Raw genomic sequence first — 19,837 nt, 5'->3', positions numbered from 1 at the left:
CAAGGCCTTGTGGGTAGAATTCAGGAATAAGAAAGGTGCTCTTGTTCTGATGGAGTTATACTGTAGGCATCCCAATAGCCAGGGGAAAATCAAGGAACAGATCAGGGGAAGGTTTAAAAACAACAGTTGTTGTTGTAATTGGTGGTTTCAACTTTCCCAATATTGACTGGGATTTCCTTAGTGCCCAGCACTTAGACAGGGCAAAGTTTGATAGGTGCTTTCTGGAAGGTTTCTTGAAACAGTACATAGTTCAATCAGGGGAAGGGCTGCATCGTATTGGGAAATCAGTCTGGCCAAGTGTGGGAGTATTTTGGGAACAGTGATCATAATTCCATAAGTTTTGAGATGGTTGTGGACAAGGATAAGATTGTCCTTGGATGAAAGTGCTAATCTGGGGATTGGGGGTGGCTGTTTGAGGGGAAATCAACATCTGACATGGAAGTCTTCTAAAGGTCAGTTGAACAGAGTTGAGGACCAGCACATTCCTGTGAGGATGAAAGATCAGGGTGGCAGGATTTGGGACCCCTGGATAATGAGATATTGAAAGTTTAGTCATTGCTCGGCCTCCATTGGTTGTAATATACATAAATGATTTGGATGAAAGTGTAGCTAGTCACCATGGACGGTGCAGAGATAGTGGGCTGAGGGGCCTGATGTTGTGTTGTACTGTTCTGTGTTCAAAATTTACAATGTGTTCTGAAAAAGGGTCACTTATACCAAACATGAACCATTTCACAATTTCTAATTTCCATGGGGAAAGAAACAGCTAAAATCATCGCAGAAGATAAAGGTTTATAGTCTTCGACAAGTGCTTTCTCAAAATGGTGCACTGCTACCTCACAGTGCCAGGGACCTGGGTTTGATTCAGACACAAAAACAGCCTGTGTAGCAAGAGCTGGACAATGTCCAGGCTTGAGTCATGTTGCTGTACAATAAACAATAGGTGCAGGAGTAGGCCACTGGGCCCTTTAAGTCAGCACCACCATTCATTATGATCATGGCTGATCATCCACAATCAGTACCCTAATAGACAATTGGCACAGGAGTAACTTAACAAGAATGTCGATTTGTTACAGATGGATTCTAGCTTCAGGTAAACAATTATGAACTGTCAATGTATAACTTCCCTTGTTAATCCTCTGATAAATCTCACCCCTACATGCTTATGGACAGATGCGCAAATACCTTGGGTTTTCTGGATTGAGGGAAAAGCTTGGAAGGGAGTTTGTTTTGGTGATTCTTTTAGTTTGTAAGGACGTGTGGATTGTCGATTCCCCAGATCCTTCAGTCTGCTTCCAGGAGGTAGAGAGGGACTGGTACACTGGTCTAAATGTTTGCTTAAAAACTAACAGCAGCTGAGGAGGAAAATAAACTCACTTCCTTCAGCTTGAAGGTCATTGTTTTAATTCACTCATGGGATGTGGGTGTTGCTGGTTGCAAGCCTTTATTGCCTATCCCTAGTTGCCTTGGCAACAAGCTGCCTTTTTGAACCACTGCAATCCATGTGCTGTCGGTAGAGCCACAATGCGATTAAGGAAGGAATTCCAAGGTTTTGACTCAGTGACACGAAAGAAATAACAATATTTCTGACATTTTGAAGTAAAAAAACCCCTAAATCAACCTGCCTTACCCTCATGGTTTGTGAGGCAAGGAAACATCTGATGAAATGTTCAGTGTTTCCTCTCCTAACCAGCCACGTCCAATCAGGAGTTAATACAACTTGCTGTGTACACAATCACATTACTTGACACTTTGAACTTCAGTCAATACAGGCAGTCATTGTTTGAAGTCCAAGTTCTGCAAATGGAAGAAACTGCTTTGTCATCAAGACATTTTTTTCTGGCAGTTGAAAGGGATTTACTATTGGAATTAAGCTGCGATTTGCACTTTTCACCCAACTGGTTCTATCTGCGAGCTCTGCAGCCATGAAAGTGAAAACCTTCACTTTGTTGTATTTCTTAAAGCATTCCACTTCTGTGCAAAGTGGATTATTAACTAACTTTGTAGAGTCTGCTTTAGTCATCTGTCTGTTGTGATGCTGAATAAAGTATGCACTAGTGCACTGTGTTGACCCTGTTCTGCAGGAGACTGCTGACGTTTCATAAACCAAGTAAACAGTATGAATAATTACTGGAGGAGGTGGCTCCACAAATATTCCCATCCTTAGTGCAGTATCTTAGACTGAAGCATTCACAACAATCTTCAGCCTCCTCCAGTGGTCCCCAGCATCACAGAAAATTCAATTCATTCCACATGATATCAAGAAATGGTGGGAGGCAATGGATACTATAAAGTCAGATTTTAAACCAAGAACGGTGCATTGCTTTCCATGTCTCTGCTAGGATCACTGTTGTGGGCCAATTTGTTCAGTTGGCTAGATGGTTGGTTGTGATGCAGAGAGATGTCAAACGTCAGGATTCAGTCTCTGCACCATGAAGGTCTCACCTTCTCAACCTCTCCCCTCACCTGAGGCTTGGTGACCCTCAAGTTAAACTCACCACTAGTTGTCGTTATGGTTCTCTGGGACTGTGCTGGTTTCCCTTTGTACTCTTCAGAACTGGTCTCTCAGGAGAATTTCAAGGTGAAGGCTCTGTTAAAGATGAAACCAACCAGCAACTAGCCAACACAAATGACTGAGAGTGAGGAGGCTCCTTTTCAGAAGTGTTGCACTTGTGTTTTAACCTCATTGTCTGCCTTGTAAATTTTTGAAAAGGTATAAATTGTAGCCATAGTGAAAATGTCACTGCTCGTGGGTTCAAACTGAACAGATTTGAAAAATGTGGTGCTGGAAAAACACAGCAGGCCAGGCAGCATCCGAGGAGCTGGAGAATCAAAGTTTCGGGCATAAGCCCTTCTTCAGGAATGAGGCTGGTGTGCCAAGCAGGCTGAGATAAAGGGTAGCGGGGAGGGAATTTGGGGGAGGGGCACTGGGAATACGATAGGTGGAAGGAGGTGAGGGTGATAGGCCGGAGAGGGGGTGGGGGCGGAGAGGTCGGGAAGAAGATTGCAGGTCATGAAGGCGGTGCTGAGCCTGAGAGTTGGGACTGAGATAAGGTAGGGGGAGGGGAAATGAGGAAGCTGGAGAAATCTACATTCGTCCCATGTGGTTGGAGGGTTCCAAGGCAGAAGATGAGGCGCTCTTCCTCCAGGCGTCATGTGGTCAGGGTCTGGTGATGGAGGAGGCCAAGGACCTGCATGTCCTTGGCGGAGTGGGAGGGGGAGTTAAAGTGTTCAGCCACGGGGCAGTTGGGTTGGGTTAGAAGCTCTCAAACTGAACAGTGACAACTTGTGAAAAACACATCAAGGATAATTACGAGTTGAAAGCTCGAGTCAGTGATGATGGCTATGATTTGCTGTAAGAATCCAGTGTGGTTTACTGTAGGGAAGGAACTATCCCATCCTTCTGCAGCCTGGCTGACATTTGGCTCCAGACAAGCAGCAGTGTGGTTAACCCATAATGACCATTTGAAATGGCCCAAAAAGCCACTCACTTCCAGTGCACTGAGGGATGACCACTGTCACTAGGTTTATCAGTGACATCCAGTCATGTGGAAGCAGAATAGAAAAAGGCTTTTAGTGGTTTCAAATCGAGACAACTAGGGACCAAGTGACTGACCTGAGGGCAAATGAGGGAAAACAATCAATTTTTAGAACTTTTAAAACATTTTTTTAAAGTAGATTAATATTTGGTCCTGTTTCTGAAAATACTGGTCCAGTCATATGAACTCAGAGCAGGAGTGGGTCATCTGGCTCTTCGAGCCCAGTCTACCATTCAGTAAGGTCATGGCTGATCTTTTCATGGACTCAGCTCCATTTACCTGCCCTCTCACCATAACCCTGAATTAGTTTTCTGTTCAAAAATGATCTATCTTAGCTTTAAAAGCATTTACTGAAGAAACCTCAACTGCTTCATTGGGCAGGGAATTCCACAAATTCATAATCCTCTGGGTGAGGATGTTCCTTCTCAATTCAGTCCTAAATCTGTTCCCCCTAATTTTGAGGCTTTGCCCTCTTGTCCTAGTTTCACCCACCAGTGGAAGCATTCTCTCTACTTTTATTTTATCTATTCCCTTCATAATTTTATATGTTTCTGTAAGATCCTCCCTCATTCATCTGAATTCCAATGAATATAATCCCAGTTTACTCAGTATGTCCTCATAAGAAAACCCCCTCAACTCTGGAATCAATTTAATGAACCTCCTCTGTACCCTCTCCAGTGCCAGTACATCCTTTCTCCAGTAAGGAGACCAAAATTGCACACACTACTTCAGGTGTGGCCTCACCAGCACGCTGTATAGCTGCTACATAACCTCCCTACTTTTAAGCTCAATCCTTTTAACAATAAAGGACAACATTCCATTTGCCTTCCTAACTACCTGTTGTACCTGCAGACCGACCCTCTGTGATTCATGCACAAGGAACACCCAGGTCCCTCTGCACAGCAGCATACTGCAACTGTTTACCATTCATGTAATAATCCTTTTTACTGTTACTCCTACCAAAATGGATGACTTCACATTTATTAACATTGTACTCCATCTGCCAGACATTTTCCCCCTCACTTCAACTATTTATGTCCATTTGCAAAGTTTCACAGTCCTCATTTTAGTGAGTAGGGGCAGCACTGTGGATCAGTGATTAGCACTGCAGCCTCACAGCACCAGGGGCCTGAGTTCTGTTCCAGCCTCGGGTGAATGTCTGTGTGGAGTTTGCATGTTCTCCCTGTGTCTGCGTGGGTTTCCTCCGGGTGCTCCGATTTCCTCCCACAGTCCAAAGATGTGCAGGTCAGGTGAATTGGTCATGCTAAAGTACCCGTTGTGTTCAGGGGAGTGTAGGTTAGGTGCATCAGTCAGGGGTAAATGTAGAGTAACTCAAAATCATCGATGTAAGTTGTGAATAATTGTGGATCCAACACTGATACCTGAGGAACACTACTAGTTACTGATTGCCAACCCACAAAGCACTCATTTCTCCCCACTCTTTGCTTCCTGTTAGTTAACAATCCTCTGTCCATGCTAATACATTGCCCATAATGTCTTGCATCTTTATCGTATGCAGCAGCCTTTTGATCGGCACCCTGACGAAGGCCTTTTGGAAATGTAGGTACATCACATCCACTGGGTCCCCGTTGTCCACCTTGCTTGTAACGTCTTCATAGATTTCCAAAAGATTAGTTAAGCATGACCTGCCCTTCATGAACCCATGCTGCAATTTCTGTCTCGAAGCCTTGCTATTTCTTCCTCGATCATAGACTCAAGCATCTTCCCCACTACAGAGCTTAAGCTAACTGGTCTATAATTCCCCATCTTTTGTCTACCTCCCCTTTTAAACAGTGGTGTCATACTTGCTGTTTTCCAATCTGCTGCAACGGCCCAGAGTCCAGCGAATTTTGGAAAATTACCACAAGTGCACTTGCTATTTCTCCCACCATCTCTTTTAGTACCCTGGGATGCGTTCCATCAGGGCCAGGAGACTGGTCTATCCCGAGCTCCATTAGCTTGCCCAACACTACCTCTCCCGTAATATTGATTGCTTCCAGATCCTAACCTACCTTTGTCTCTTTGTCAATTATTGGCATATTAGTAGTGTCCTCCACTGTGAAAACCGACACAAACTAGCCATTCAATGCCTCGGCAATTTCACATCTCATAACTAAATCCCTCTTCTCATCAATGTTTACTTTAGCCACTTTTTTCCGTTTTATATATTTACAGATACTTTTGCTATCTGTCTGTATATTCTGTGCTAGCTTTCTCTCATGTTCGATTTACTTTTCTTTATAGGTCTTTTTATGGCTTTGTCGACTTTTAAAACTTTCCCAATCTTGTAATTTCCTGCTGATCTTGGCCAGTGTGTATGCCTTCTCTTTAAATTTAATAGCCTCCCTTATTTCCTGACACCAATGGCAGATTACCCCTTTTCCTCAAGTCCTTCCTTTTCACTAGTATATGCTTTTGCTGAGCACTTTGAAAATTTGCTTTGACAGTCCTTCACTGCTAGTCAACTGTCCCTTGCAGGGTAAATAGTATCCAGAATCTTGGTATGTTTCACTGTGTTGTAGAAATTAGGCCACTATAGGGATTATAAAGAAGTTTTATGAGTATGAGATTTATTGTTTTTTCAAAAGATCTCAGAGTTGCTGGCAAAGTCAACGTTTGTTGCCCTCGAGAAGGTTAGTGCTCATCTGTGAACCACTGTAATCCTTGAGGTAATTGGCATAGAAGGCAGACCCAGTAATGATGAACATGTTCCAAATCAGCCTGGTGTGTGGATTGGAGAGGATCTTGGAGGTGGTCCCGTTACTATGCAACAGCTGCCACCTTCAAGATGGGAGAGGTCACAGCTTTGCAAAGGCCTGTGGAAGGCCATCTCTAAAATGGGAGCCAATCCAACCACTGTCCATCGTCATTCAGTGGTGTTACCATCGTTGAATCCCCAGCTGTCAATATCCAGAGGGTTACCATTGACCAGCAACTCAACTCATCACATAAACACAATGCCCACAAGAGCATATTAAATGCTGGGAATCCTATAGCAAGATACTTATCTCCTGACTCTCCAAAGCCTATCCACCATCTACATGGCACAAGTCAGGAGTGTGATGGAATACTCCCCACTTGCCTGGATGGTAGCAGTTCCAACAACACTCAAGAAGAACATAGAACATAGAAACATAGAACAATACAGCACAGAACAGGCCCTTCGGCCCACGATGTTGTGCCGAACTTCTAACCTAGATTAAGTACCCATCCATGTACCTATCCAAATGCCGCTTAAAGGTCGCCAATGATTCCGACTCTACCACACCCACGGGCAGCGCATTCCATGCCCCCACCACTCTCTGGGTAAAGAACCCACCCCTGACATCTCCCCTATACCTTCCACCCTTCACCTTAAATTTATGTCCCCTTGTAACACTCTGTTGTACCCGGGGAAAAAGTTTCTGACTGTCTACTCTATCTATTCCTCTGATCATCTTATAAACCTCTATCAAGTCACCCCTCATCCTTCGCCGTTCCAACGAGAAAAGGCCGAGAACTCTCAACCTATCCTCGTACGACTTCCTCTCCATTCCAGGCAACATCCTGGTAAATCTTCTCTGCACCCTCTCCAAAGCTTCCACATCTTTCCTAAAGTGAGGCGACCAGAACTGCACACAGTACTCCAACTGTGGCCTAACCAAAGTCCTGTACAGCTGCAACATCACTTCACGACTCTTGAATTCAATCCCTCTGCTAATGAACGATAATACTCCATAGGCCTTCTTACAAACTCTATCCACCTGAGTGGCAACCTTCAAAGATCTATGTACATAGACCCTAAGATCCCTCTGTTCCTCCACCTGACTAAGAACCCTACCATTAACCCTGTATTCCGCATTCTTATTTGTTCTTCCAAAATGGACAACCTCACACTTGGCAGGGTTGAACTCCATCTGCCACTCCTCAGCCCAGCTCTGCATCATATCTAAGTCCCTCTGCAGCCGACAACTGCCCTCCTCACTGTCCACAACTCCACCTATCTTCGTATCATCTGCAAATTTACTGACCCACCCTTCGACTCCCTCATCTAAGTCATTAATAAAAATTACAAACAGCAGAGGACCCAGAACTGATCCCTGCGGAACTCCACTTGTAACTGGGCTCCAGGCTGAATATTTACCATCTACCACCACTCTCTGCCTTCGACCGGTTAGCCAGTTTTCTATCCAATTGGCCAAATTTCCCTCTATCCCATGCCTCCTGACTTTCCGCATAAGCCTACCATGGGGAACCTTATCAAATGCCTTACTAAAATCCATGTACACTACATCCACTGCTCTTCCCTCATCCACATGCTTGGTCACCTCCTCGAAGAATTCAATAAGACTTGTAAGGCAAGACCTACCCTTCACAAATCCGTGCTGGCTGTCCCTAATCAAGCAGTGTCTTTCCAGATACTCATAAATCCTATCCCTCAGTACCCTTTCCATTACTTTGTCTACCACAGAAGTAAGACTAACAGGCCTGTAATTCCCGGGGTTATCCCTATTCCCTTTTTTGAACAGGGGCACAACATTCGCTACTCTCCAGTCCCCTGGTACCACCCCCGTTGCCAGTGAAGACGAGAAGATCATTGCCAACGGTACTGCAATTTCATCTCTTGCTTCCCACATAATCCTAGGATATATCCCGTCAGGCCCGGGGGACTTGTCTATCCTCAAGTTGTTCAAAATGTCCAACACATCTTCCTTCCTAACAGGTATCTCTTCTAGCTTACCAGTCCATTTCACACTCTCCTCTTCTACAATACGGTCCCTCTCGTTCGTAAATACTGAAGAGAAGTACTTGTTCAAGACCTCTCCTATCTCTTCCGACTCAATACACAGTCTCCCACTACTGTCCTTGATCGGACCTACCCTCGTTCTCGTCATTCTCAGGTTTCTCACATACGCATAAAATGCCTTGGGGTTATCCTTGATCCTATCCGCCAACGATTTTTCATGCCCTCTCTTAGCTCTCCTAATCCCTTTCTTCAGGTCCCTTCTGGCTATCCTGTATCCCTCCACTGCTCTGTCTGAATCCTGTTTCCTCAACCTTATGTAAGCCTCCTTCTTCCTCTTTACCAGACATTCAACCTCTCTCGTCAACCAAGGCTCCCTCACACGACCATTTCTTTCCTGCCTGATAGGTACATACATATCATGGACACGTCGTATCTGCTCTTTGAAAAAGTTCCACATTTCCACCACATCCTTCCCTGACAGCCTATGCTCCCAACGTATGCTCCTCAAATCCTGCCTTACAGCATCGTAATTTCCCTTCCCCCAATTATAAAATCTACCTTGTTGTGCGCACCTATCTCTCTCCATAACCAAGGTGAAAGTCACAGAATTGTGGTCACCATCACCAAAATGTTCACCCACTAACAAGCCCACCACTTGTCCCGGTTCATTACCGAGTACCAAATCCAATATGGCCTCCCCTCTGGTTGGACAATCTACATACTGCGTTAGAAAAGCTTCCTGGACACACTGCACAAACACCGCCCCATCCAATCTACTTGATCTAAAGAGCTTCCAATCAATATTTGGGAAGTTGAAGTCGCCCATGACTACGACCCTGTGGCTTCTGCACCTTTCCAAAATCTGTTTCCCAATCTGTTTCTCCACATCTCTGCTGCTATTGGGGGGTCTATAGTAAACACCCAACAAGGTGACTGCACCTTTCCTATTTCTGACTTCAGCCCATACTACCTCCAGAGGCAGATCCCCCTCAAACTTCCTTTCTGCAGCCGTTATACCATTTCTAATTAGCAATGCCACCCCCCCTCCTTTTTTCCCACCATCCAGGACTTGATAAGCACCACATCCACAAACATCCACTCCCTCCACTAGTAACGCTCATTAGCAGCAGTGTGTACTATCTACAAGATACACTGCAGAAATTCATCAAAGAGGTTTTGGAAAGAATACTGAGGGATAGGATTTATGTCTATTTGGCAAAGCATAGTGTGATGAAAGGCAGTCAGCATGGCTTTGTGAGGGGCAGGTCATGCCTCACAAATCTTATTGAGTTCTTTGAGGACGTGACGAAACAGGTCGATGAAGGGTGAGCGGTGGATGTGGTGTATATGGACTTCAGCAAAGTATTTGATAGAGTTCCCCATGGTAGGCTCATTCATAAAGTCTGGAGGTATGGGATACAGAGAGATTTGGCTATCTGGATTCAGAACTGTTTAGCTGACAGAAGGCAGAGAGTGGTTGTAAATGGAAAGTATTCTGCCTGGAGATCAGTGGTGAGTGGGGTCCCGCAGGGCTCTGTTCTTGGGCCTCTGCTCTTTGTAGTTTTTATAACTGACTTGGATGAGGAGGTTGAGAGTGGGTTAGTAAATTTGCAGATGACACAAAGGTTGGAGGTGCCGTTGATAGTATCAAGGGCTATTGCAGGCTACAGCGCGACATAGACAGGATGCAGAGCTGGGCTGAGAAATGGCAGATGGAGTTCAACCTGGATAAATGCGAAGTGATGCATTTTGGAAGGTCGAACTCGAATGCTGAATATAGGATTAAAGACAGGATTCTTGGCAGTGTGGAGGAACAGAGGGATCTGAATGTTCAAGTATGTAGATCTCTCGAAGTTGCCACCCAAATGATAGGGTTATTAAGAAAAGATATGGTGTTTAACAGGAGATCGAGTTTAAGAGCAGTGAGGTTTTGCTGCAGCTCTACAAGTCCCTGGTGAGACCACACTTGGAACATTGTGTCCAGTTCTGGTCGCCCTACTATAGGAAAGATACAGAGGCTTTGGAGAGGGTGCAAAGGTGGTTTACCAGGAGGCTGCCTGGACTGGAGGGCTTGTCTTATGAAGAAAGGTTCACAAAGCTTGAACTTTTCTTGCTGGAGAGAAGGAGGAAGAGAGGAGACCTGATCGAGGTGTACAGGGTAATGAGAGGCAAGGATAGAGTCAATAGTCTTTTCCCCAGGGCAGGATTGACTGGTACGAGGGGTCATAGTTTTAAGATATTAGGAGGAACGTATAAAGGAGACGTCAGAGATAGGTTCTTTGCGCAGAGAGTTGTGAATGCATGGAATGTTGCCAGTGGTGCTGGTGGAAGCAGAGTCATTAGGGACATTTAAGCGACTGCTGGACATGCACATGGATAGCAGTGAGTTGAGGGGTGCGTAGGTTAGGTTATTTTATTTTAGATTAGGAATGATCCACGGCACAACATCATGGGCTGAAGGGCCTGTTCTGTGCTGTACTTTTCTATTTTCTATGTTTTATCCTCAGACAACATCTTCCAAACCCAAGACCAGTTACATCTAGAATGACAAGGGCAGCAGATATATGGGAACATTACCACCTGCAAGTTTCCCTCTAAGCCACTCCTCATCCTGACTTGGAAATATATCTCCGTTCCTTCACTGTTGCTGGGTCAAAATCCTGGAATTCTCTCCCTCAGGGCATTGTGGGTCAACCCACAGCAGGGGGACTGCAGCAGTTCCAGGAGACAGCTCACCACTACCACCACCACAAGGGCAACTAGGGACGGGCAATAAACACTGACCAGCCAGCAATGCCTATGCCCCACAAGTGAATGGTGGGTCAGGAAGCATGTGTGACCTGGAGGGCACTTTGGGAAATGGGACAGTCTGTGATTGGAAGATGAATTGGATTAAGGGCCCAGAATGATGAGAGAGTGGTGTGTAGTGAGCAGGGTGGGCATGGTGTTGGGTAGCAGTGATTTACTGGCACTCCAAATAGCAAGTTCACATTTGTTCTTTGTGTTTCAAAATGATTCACTTACCTAAATTGGAATTTAGCAATGTATGGGATTTGTGTTTACAGGGTATAAAGGGATCATGTTATTCTGACACGCAAGCGCATACAGAATATAACCGTAGCTTTTATATTGATTCTAATGCGAAAATGTGATGCATTTAAAGTCTGCTCCCTTGCAGTCTCAAGGTTGAAGAATACAATAACAACATTGAGTAAGTATTTCTGAGTTAGTGACATTTCTGAGCTATAAACAGGACTTGAATTGTCAAGATAGACCTGAGAGGGAGCTCTTCTCATCAGGTCCGCAGCTCTGACCGAAGCAGTGTGGGGGTTAGGCACCGGGAGTGTTCGGGTTAACATACATCGATGAATGAAGCAGCCAGATTATTTTTTTCAGCTGAATCTTTTTTCCCCAGTTATTTAATTCATAGTGCTTCGAGTTGAGGGAAAGATCCAAAGTACTCAGTGCTATATTTCAAAGCAGGAATGTTTTTGTGATTCACTTCCAGTTCAAGTTGCAGGTTTATAGCATGAATTCTGGGGAACACTGTGGGCTGCTGGCTGTATGAAATAAACAAGAACCTGTACAATGAACCCTGTTCTCTTTCCACAGAGATTGCTTATTAACCTGCTGCTTACTCTGAGCATTTTCTGTGCTAATCCCAGTTGGCAGTATGTCAGGACCAACCAGGCTGCAGCATCAATCCAGCTTGAGAGTTGGTCTTTATTTCTGTTTGGATTTACCAGAGTGCTCTCTCACTAAAACAGAAGCACACATGCTGCAGCTTTGGTTTGAGCAGCAAGGCAGATGTACGTAAGTTTAAAATTAAGATAAATAGAATAAGCCAAACTATTTGCGATTTAGAAAAGTTAAAGTTTGCAAAATACATGGTAAAGTGCAATCCCATTCATCCCAACAGCAGTCCTTTGGAATACTCACCTGAGACATCTATAAAGTTAGTCTAACTGTGGCTTCAGTACCTCACCAAGGGAATCTCATCGTCGCTTGAATCTACATACAACAGAGCTTCAACTTTCATAGAGTCAGAGATTCAAGGAGCATGGAAAAGGCCATTTGACCCATCGAGTTCTTACTGACCTGTCTACATTAATCCCATTTACCAGCACCTGTCTTAATCCATGGCCTTGAATGTTTTCCACATTTAATAAAAAAGATTGTGAGGTTTCCCAACTCTATGAACCTCACAGGCAGCTTCCCATCAACCTCGGGGTGAAAAGCAATTACTGCTCATCTACACTAAACCTCCCACCCTGCACATTATATTTCTCCCTGCATTATTAATGTCTCAACTAATAATGGGAGCAGTCGTTCAGCTCATCTCATATAACTGCTTCAGGGTTTTAACTAAGCACTTCAGATCTCGAGCTTGAGAACTAAACTCCTTACACTCAGGTCTCCTTCTTAACAGTTCGGAATTCTCTCCTTTTAGACCAACTGTTATTCAGATCCAGCTTTAGCCAAGTGTCTGCAAAGATTTCCCAAATGGAATCCAAAACCTTCCCCTAAGCTTCAAAAAGAATTCTGAATATTCTAACTGAATACTAATGCACTGTATTGTTGACTCTGTGCTTGTGAAACTCTCTCAAATTCCCATTACTGTCCAGGAAGGTTTTCTCTATAGGAGCAAACTTTGTTTTAACTTGCACTCTCAATAAACTGGCAAACATTATATCCCTGAAATACTGGAAGTTTATTATTGTGATCTCCGCGATGTCCCATTACTCAGCTGAGGGTGCCGGTAAGTTTTATATAAGGCAAAGTTACATTGCTATTTAAATGATTTATGCTGTTAATAAAGTGTAACAGTGATGCGTATACCCCCGTGCATTATGTTTCTCTGATGTAGTGTGTGATTTTTACATCGATTATGTGGGCCTATTCATCAACCAGCACACTCCTGGTCCCATAGCTGCCCAGTCGGTCAAAGGTTTCTGTCCTGTCCCATAGCTGCCCAGTTGATCAAGGGTTTGCTGTCCTGTCCCATAGCTGCCCAGTTGGTCAAGGGTTTGCTGTCCTGTCCCATAGCTGCCCAGTTGGTCAAGGGTTTGCTGTCCTGTCCCATAGCTGCCCAGTTGATTAAGGGTTTGCTGTTCTGTCCCATAGCTGCCCAGTTGGTTAAGGGTTTCTGTCCTGTCCCATAGCTGCCCAGTTGGTTAAGGGTTTGCTGTTCTGTCTCATAGCTGCCCAGTTGGTCAAGGTTTTACTGTCCTGTCCCATAGCTGCCCAGTTGGTTAAGGGTTTGCTGTCCTGTCCCATAGCTGCCCAGTTGGTCAAGGGTTTGCTGTCCTGTCCCATAGCTGCCCAGTTGGTCAAGGGTTTGCTGTCCTGTCCCATAGCTGCCCAGTTGGTTAAGGGTTTGCTGTCCTGTCCCATAGCTGCCCAGTTGGTCAAGGGTTTGCTGTCCTGTCCCATAGCTGCCCAGTTGGTTAAGGGTATGCTGTCCTGTCCCATAGTTGCCCAGTTGGTTAAGGGTTTGCTGTCCTGTCCCATAGTTGCCCAGTCTGTCAAGGGTTTGCTGTCCTGCCCCATAGCTGCCCAGTTGGTTAAGGGTTTCTGTCCTGTCCCATAGCTGCCCAGTCTGTCAAGGGTTTGCTGTCCTGTCCCATAGATGCCCAGTCGGTCAAGGGTTTGCTGTCCTGTCCCATAGCTGCCCAGTTGGTCAAGGGTTTGCTGTCCTGTCCCATAGCTGCCCAGTTGGTTAAGGGTTTGCTGTCCTGTCCCAAAGCTGCCCAGTTGGTCAAGGGTTTGCTGTCCTGTCCCATAGCTGCCCAGTTGGTCAAGGGTTTGCTGTCCTGTCCCATAGCTACCCAGTTGGTTAAGGGTATGCTGTCCTGTCCCATAGCTGCCTAGTTGATTAAGGGTTTGCTGTTCTGTCTTATAGCTGCCCAGTTGGTCAAGGGTTTGCTGTCCTGTCCCATAGCTGCCCCGTTGATTAAGGGTTTGCTGTTCTGTCCCATAGCTGCCCAGTTGGTTAAGGGTTTCTGTCCTGTCCCATAGCTGCCCAGTTGGTTAAGGGTTTGCTGTCCTGTCCCATAGCTGCCCAGTTGGTTAAGGGTTTGCTGTCCTGTCCCATAGCTGCCCAGTTGGTCAAGGGTTTGCTGTCCTGTCCCATGGGTGCCCAGTTGGTTAAGGGTATGCTATCCTGTCCCATAGCTGCCCAGTCTGTCAAGGGTTTGCTGTCCTGTCCCATAGCTGCCCAGTCGGTCCAGTGTTTGCTGTCCTGTCCCATAGCTGCCCAGTTGGTCAAGGGTTTGCTGTCCTGTCCCATGGGTGCCCAGTTGGTTAAGGGTATGCTATCCTGTCCCATAGCTGCCCAGTCTGTCAAGGGTTTGCTGTCCTGTCCCATAGCTGCCCAGTCGATCAAGGGTTTGCTGTCCTGTCCCATAGCTGCCCAGTTGGTCAAGGGTTTGCTGTCCTGTCCCATAGCTGCCCAGTTGGTCAAGGGTTTCTGTCCTGTCCCATAGCTGCCCAGTCTGTCAAGGGTTTGCTGTCCTGTCCCATAGCTGCCCAGTCGGTCAAGGGTTTGCTGTCCTGTCCCATAGCTGCCCAGTTGATTAAGGGTTTGCTGTCCTGTCTCATAGCTGCCCAGTTGGTTAAGGGTTTGCTCTTTTGTCCCATAGCTGCCCTGTCTGTCAAGGGTTTGCTGTCCTGTCCCATAGCTGCCCATTTGGCCAAGGATTTGCTGTCCTGTCCCATAGCTGCCCAGTTGGTTAAGGGTTTGCTGTCCTGTCCCATAGCTGCCCAGTTGGTCAAGGGTTTGCTGTCCTGTCCCATAGCTGCCCAGTTGGTCAAGGGTTTCTGTCCTGTCCCATAGCTGCCCAGTTGGTCAAGGGTTTGCTGTCCTGTCCCATAGCTGCCCAGTTGGTCAAGGGTTTGCTGTCCTGCCCCATAGCTGCCCAGTCGGTCAAGGGTTTGCTGTCCTGTCCCATAGCTGCCCAGTCGGTCAAGGGTTTGCTGTCCTGCCCCATAGCTGCCCAGTCGGTCAAGGGTTTGCTGTCCTGTCCCATAGCTGCCCAGTTGGTCAAGGGTTTGCTGTCCTGTCCCATGGGTGCCCAGTTGGTTAAGGGTATGCTATCCTGTCCCATAGCTGCCCAGTCTGTCAAGGGTTTGCTGTCCTGTCCCATAGCTGCCCAGTCGGTCAAGGGTTTGCTGTCCTGTCCCATAGCTGCCCAGTTGGTCAAGGGTTTCTGTCCTGTCCCATAGCTGCCCAGTCTGTCAAGGGTTTGCTGTCCTGTCCCATAGCTGCCCAGTCGGTCAAGGGTTTGCTGTCCTGTCCCATAGCTGCCCAGTCGGTCAAGGGTTTGCTGTCCTGTCCCATAGCTGCCCAGTTGATTAAGGGTTTGCTGTCCTGTCTCATAGCTGCCCAGTTGGTTAAGGGTTTGCTGTTTTGTCCCATAGCTGCCCTGTCTGTCAAGGGTTTGCTGTCCTGTCCCATAGCTGCCCATTTGGCCAAGGATTTGCTGTCCTGTCCCATAGCTGCCCAGTTGGTTAAGGGTTTCTGTCCTGTCCCATAGCTGCCCAGTTGGTCAAGGGTTTCTGTCCTGTCCCATAGCTGCCCAGTTGGTCAAGGGTTTGCTGTCCTGTCCCATAGCTGCCCAGTCGGCCAAGGGTTTGCTGTCCTGTCCCATAGCTGCCCAGTCGGTCAAGGGTTTGCTGTCCTGCCCCATAGCTGCCCAGTTGGTTAAGGGTTTCTGTCCTGTCCCATAGCTGCCCAGTTGGTCAAGGGTTTGCTGTCCTGTCCCATAGCTGCCCAGTTGGCTAAGGGTTTGCTGTCCTGTCCCATAGCTGCCCAGTTGGTTAAGGGTTTGCTGTCCTGTCCCATAGCTGCCCAGTTGGTCAAGTGTTTGCTGTCCTATCCCATAGCTGCCCAGTTGGCCAAGGGTTTGCTGTCCTGTCCCATAGCTGCCCAGTTGGTTAAGGATTTTCTGACCTGTCCCATGGGTGCCCAGTTGGTCAAGGGTTTGCTGTCCTGTCCCATAGCTGCCCAGTTGGTTATGGATTTTCTGACCTGTCCCATGGGTGCCCAGTTGGTCAATGGTTTGCTGTCCTTCCCATAGGTGCCCAGTTGGTTATGAGTTTGCTGTCATGTGTTTTAATAGAAATCACTCTGCCTACCTAAATATTTACAAATTAAACCTGAAACAACTTCAGTTATATGGATAATCCACATGTCAGTAACTCAAAAATCAACAATCCAACATGAAGGGTTTGGAGATAAATATCTAGATATGTATAAATCACATTGTTTTAATTTCATGTTTCCAGTATCCACATTAGTTTGTTTTTCTAATAACAAGCTGTATTTATGTAGTGTCTGTAATGTGAATGTCCCAAGGTAGGTTTAAAAAATAAACTCAGGCTCCTCAAAGCCATGTGCACTATTCTTTAGAAGGACGAGCGGCATCAGATATTTGGGATTAGGAGGAAGTAAGGAGTGCAGATGCTGGTGATCAGAGTCAAAAACGTGTGGTGCTGGAAAAGCACAGCTGCTCAGGCACCATCTGAGGAGCAGGAGAGTCGACGTTTCGAGCATAAGCCCTTCATCAGGAATAAGAGGGTGGGCCAAGGGGGCTGAGAGAGAAATGGGAAGGGAGTCGGGCGGGGGGAAGGTAGCTGGGAATACGATAGGTAGATGAAGGTGGGGATGATGGTGATAGGTCGGAGAGGAGAGCAGAGCAGATAGGTGGGAAGGAAGGTGGACAGGTAGGACAGGTCAAAAGGGAGGTGCCGAGTTGGAGGGCTGGATCTGGGATAAGGTGGAGGAGGGGAAATGAGGAAACTGGTGAAATCCACATTGATCCTGTGTGGTTGGAGGGTCCCAAGGTGGAAGATGAGATGTTTTTCCTCCAGGCATCAGGTAGCTAGGAGGCCCAGGACTTGTAAGTCCTTGGCGGAGTGGAAGGGGATGTTAAAGTGTTCGGAAACGGGGCAGTGGGGGTGGTTGGTGCATGTGTCCCCGAGATGTTCTCTGAAACGATTCGCAAGTTGGCGTCCCGTCTTCCCAATGTAGAGGAGACCACACCCACGCACACAGTAAATGATGTGGAGGTACAGGAACATCTGTCGGATAGGGAAGGATCTTTTGGGATCTTGGAGGTGTGGGTGCAGGTTTTACACCTCTTACGGTGGCAAGGGCAAGTGCCGGGAGTGGAGAATGGATTGGTGGGAGGAGTGGACCTAACGAGGCAGTCTCGGAGGGAATAGTCTCTGCAGAACGTAGATAGGGGTGGGAGGGAAATATATCTCTCATGGTGGGGTCTGTTTGTAGGTGGCGGAAATGGTGGAGGATGATGTGATGTATGCGGAGGTTGGTGGGTTGGAAGGTGAAGACGCGGTGGGGTGGGGTGGGGGTTCTGTCCTTGTTGTGATTGGAGGGGTGGGGTTCAAGGGCCGAGATGCAGGAAGTGGAGATGTGCTGGAGGACATCGTTGACCATCGTTGACCAGTGGGCGGCACGGTGGCACAGTGGTTAGCACTGCTGCCTCACAGCACCAGAGACCCGGGTTCAATTCCCGCCTCAGGCGACTGACTGTGTGGAGTTTGTACGTTCTCCCCGTGTCTGCGTGGGTTTCCTCCGGGTGCTCCGGTTTCCTCCCACAGTCCAAAGATGTGCAGGGCCAGGTGAATTGGCCATACTAAATTGCCCGTAGTGTTAGGTAAGGGGTAAATGTAGAGGTATGGGTGGGTTTCGCTTCGGCGGGTCGATGTGGACTTGTTGGGCCGAAGGGCCCGTTTCCACACTGTAATGTAATCTAATGTAATCTAATGTAGGAGGGGAAATTGCGGGTCTTTGAAGAAGGAGGCCAGCTGGGATGTTCTATAGTGGAATTGGTCCTCCTGGGAGCAGATGGGGCAGAGGCAGAGGAGTTAGGAATCCTTGGGAATAAGGCATAGTGTTTTTACAGGAAGCAGGATAGGGAGGAGGTGTAGTCCTAATTGCTGTAGGAGTTGGTGGGTTTGAAGTAGATGTCCGTGTTGAGATGGTCACCAGTTTGCAAGTTCTCCTCAAAGCCACTTAGTATCCTGACTGGAAATGTAGTCCTGTTCCTTCAAAATTGGGTCAAAATTCTGTAATTCCCTTCCGAACAGCACTGTAAGTGTCTCTAAACCCCAAGGACTACAATGGAAAGTACACCTTCAACATATTGTCTCGCTATCACCATTATTAACAGCTAACCTGAGAATGCAACTTTTTAAAAAAAGGTTTTGTGATTTACACATGAAAGAAGTGAAACTATCATGGTATTCTAACAGATGAAAGGCTTAACAGACAATCAATTTTTCAATGTATAATTTCAGTTACATCACACTGTAAAGTTTTGCTATAATTTCTGTGTGTTACGATCGAGCCCTCCACTACCACCTGATGAAGGAGTGACGCTCCGAAAGCTAGTGTGCTTCCAATTAAACCTGTTGGACTATAACCTGGTGTTGTGTGATTTTTAACTTTGTACACCCCAGTCCAACACCGGCATCTCCGAATCATGTCTTTAATGAGGACAGTGGGGCAGCGAGGTTTACAAAGGAAATTCTAGATCTTGGCTTGACAACCACTAATGGAGTTGTTAAAATCAGGAATGGTCAGGAGAATGGAAAATATTGGAGAACTCAGCAAACCCGGCAGCATTAGTAGAGAGGGACACAGCGAATGTTTCAGGTCAATTATGTTTCAGTTTGATGATCAGTCATTGGTCTGAGGAGTTAACCCTGTCTTTCTCTCCATGAATGCTCTCCGTTCTGCTGAGTATTTTCAGCAGTTTCACTCAGTGTTTGAGTTCTGTTATCATTTGATTTGACAATTGTTGTCCCCTTGTGAACATTTATAGCACAGTTTCACACGGTCCTTCAAAAATGAATGCCCACAACTCATTCTCTCAAGCATCGACCAGGTTCTCTTGCCAATATTTATGTCATTGCTCCCTCTGTGGGCAGCCATTGCACATTTTGGTGATCCTTTGCAGAAAGTCATCACATCACATTTTCTAACTAGCTCCTGGTTTTCGGTTATGGCTATCCTTACCTGATCTATCCAGTACTTGACTTGTGTAACGTACAAACGTGGTTCATGCCCCGTGAGGTTGAGGGATTGGCAATAAATAGTCTAGTCTTGTTGGTGATGCTTCCTTTAAATGTATTTGTATTCAGTGCCACTGCAAATAGACACATCTTGTCAAAGCTTCTCATCTTTCATCAGCACAATTCACAAGAATACTGTTTTAAGGCAAAATGAGGAGACTGTTGAATGGTTGACGAGTGGACTGGAAGCTACATCTATTAATCTAGAGGGTCTATGCCTTGCAGGTAGAAAGAATTTGTACGCAGACTTGCCTGTTTCAAATAAACATAACAGATGAGAGTCATTCACTGGTTCATTTGTCTGGGCAGTGCCTTGACTGATCTGAGTCAACCTGCAAAACCCTGCAATGAACTCTCAGTCATCAACACTGGTGAATTCTCTATGGCAACACCTCTACCAATCAGAGTCCAGGTTCCAAATGACAAGCACTGTCCTCACACATTATAATCATTGATTTTCCCTTGAAATTGGTAT

General features: G+C 46.3%; 1 protein-coding gene across 3 annotated transcripts in view; it reads left to right on the top strand.

Moving 5' to 3' along the window:
* The window catches only part of tjap1 (tight junction associated protein 1 (peripheral)), an 84,553-nt gene that overhangs the window by 14,453 nt on the left and 50,263 nt on the right, over nucleotides 1–19,837 (top strand). The window contains exons 2-3 of one of the 3 annotated variants that reach the window (XM_043687365.2): nucleotides 11,878–12,074; nucleotides 12,185–13,024. The exons of the other annotated variants lie outside the window; for them this stretch is intronic. The gene's annotated coding sequence lies outside the window, so the exon portion shown is untranslated. The remainder of the gene's footprint in view (nucleotides 1–11,877; nucleotides 12,075–12,184; nucleotides 13,025–19,837) is intronic. 3 annotated transcript variants of the gene reach the window in all.

Source organism: Chiloscyllium plagiosum, unplaced genomic scaffold (assembly GCF_037043375.1).
Source record: "Chiloscyllium plagiosum isolate Xiang-an unplaced genomic scaffold, Cpla_swu_hap1 HiC_scaffold_3, whole genome shotgun sequence".
NCBI lineage: Eukaryota > Metazoa > Chordata > Chondrichthyes > Orectolobiformes > Hemiscylliidae > Chiloscyllium > Chiloscyllium plagiosum.
This window is presented reverse-complemented; position numbering and strand designations above follow the sequence as displayed.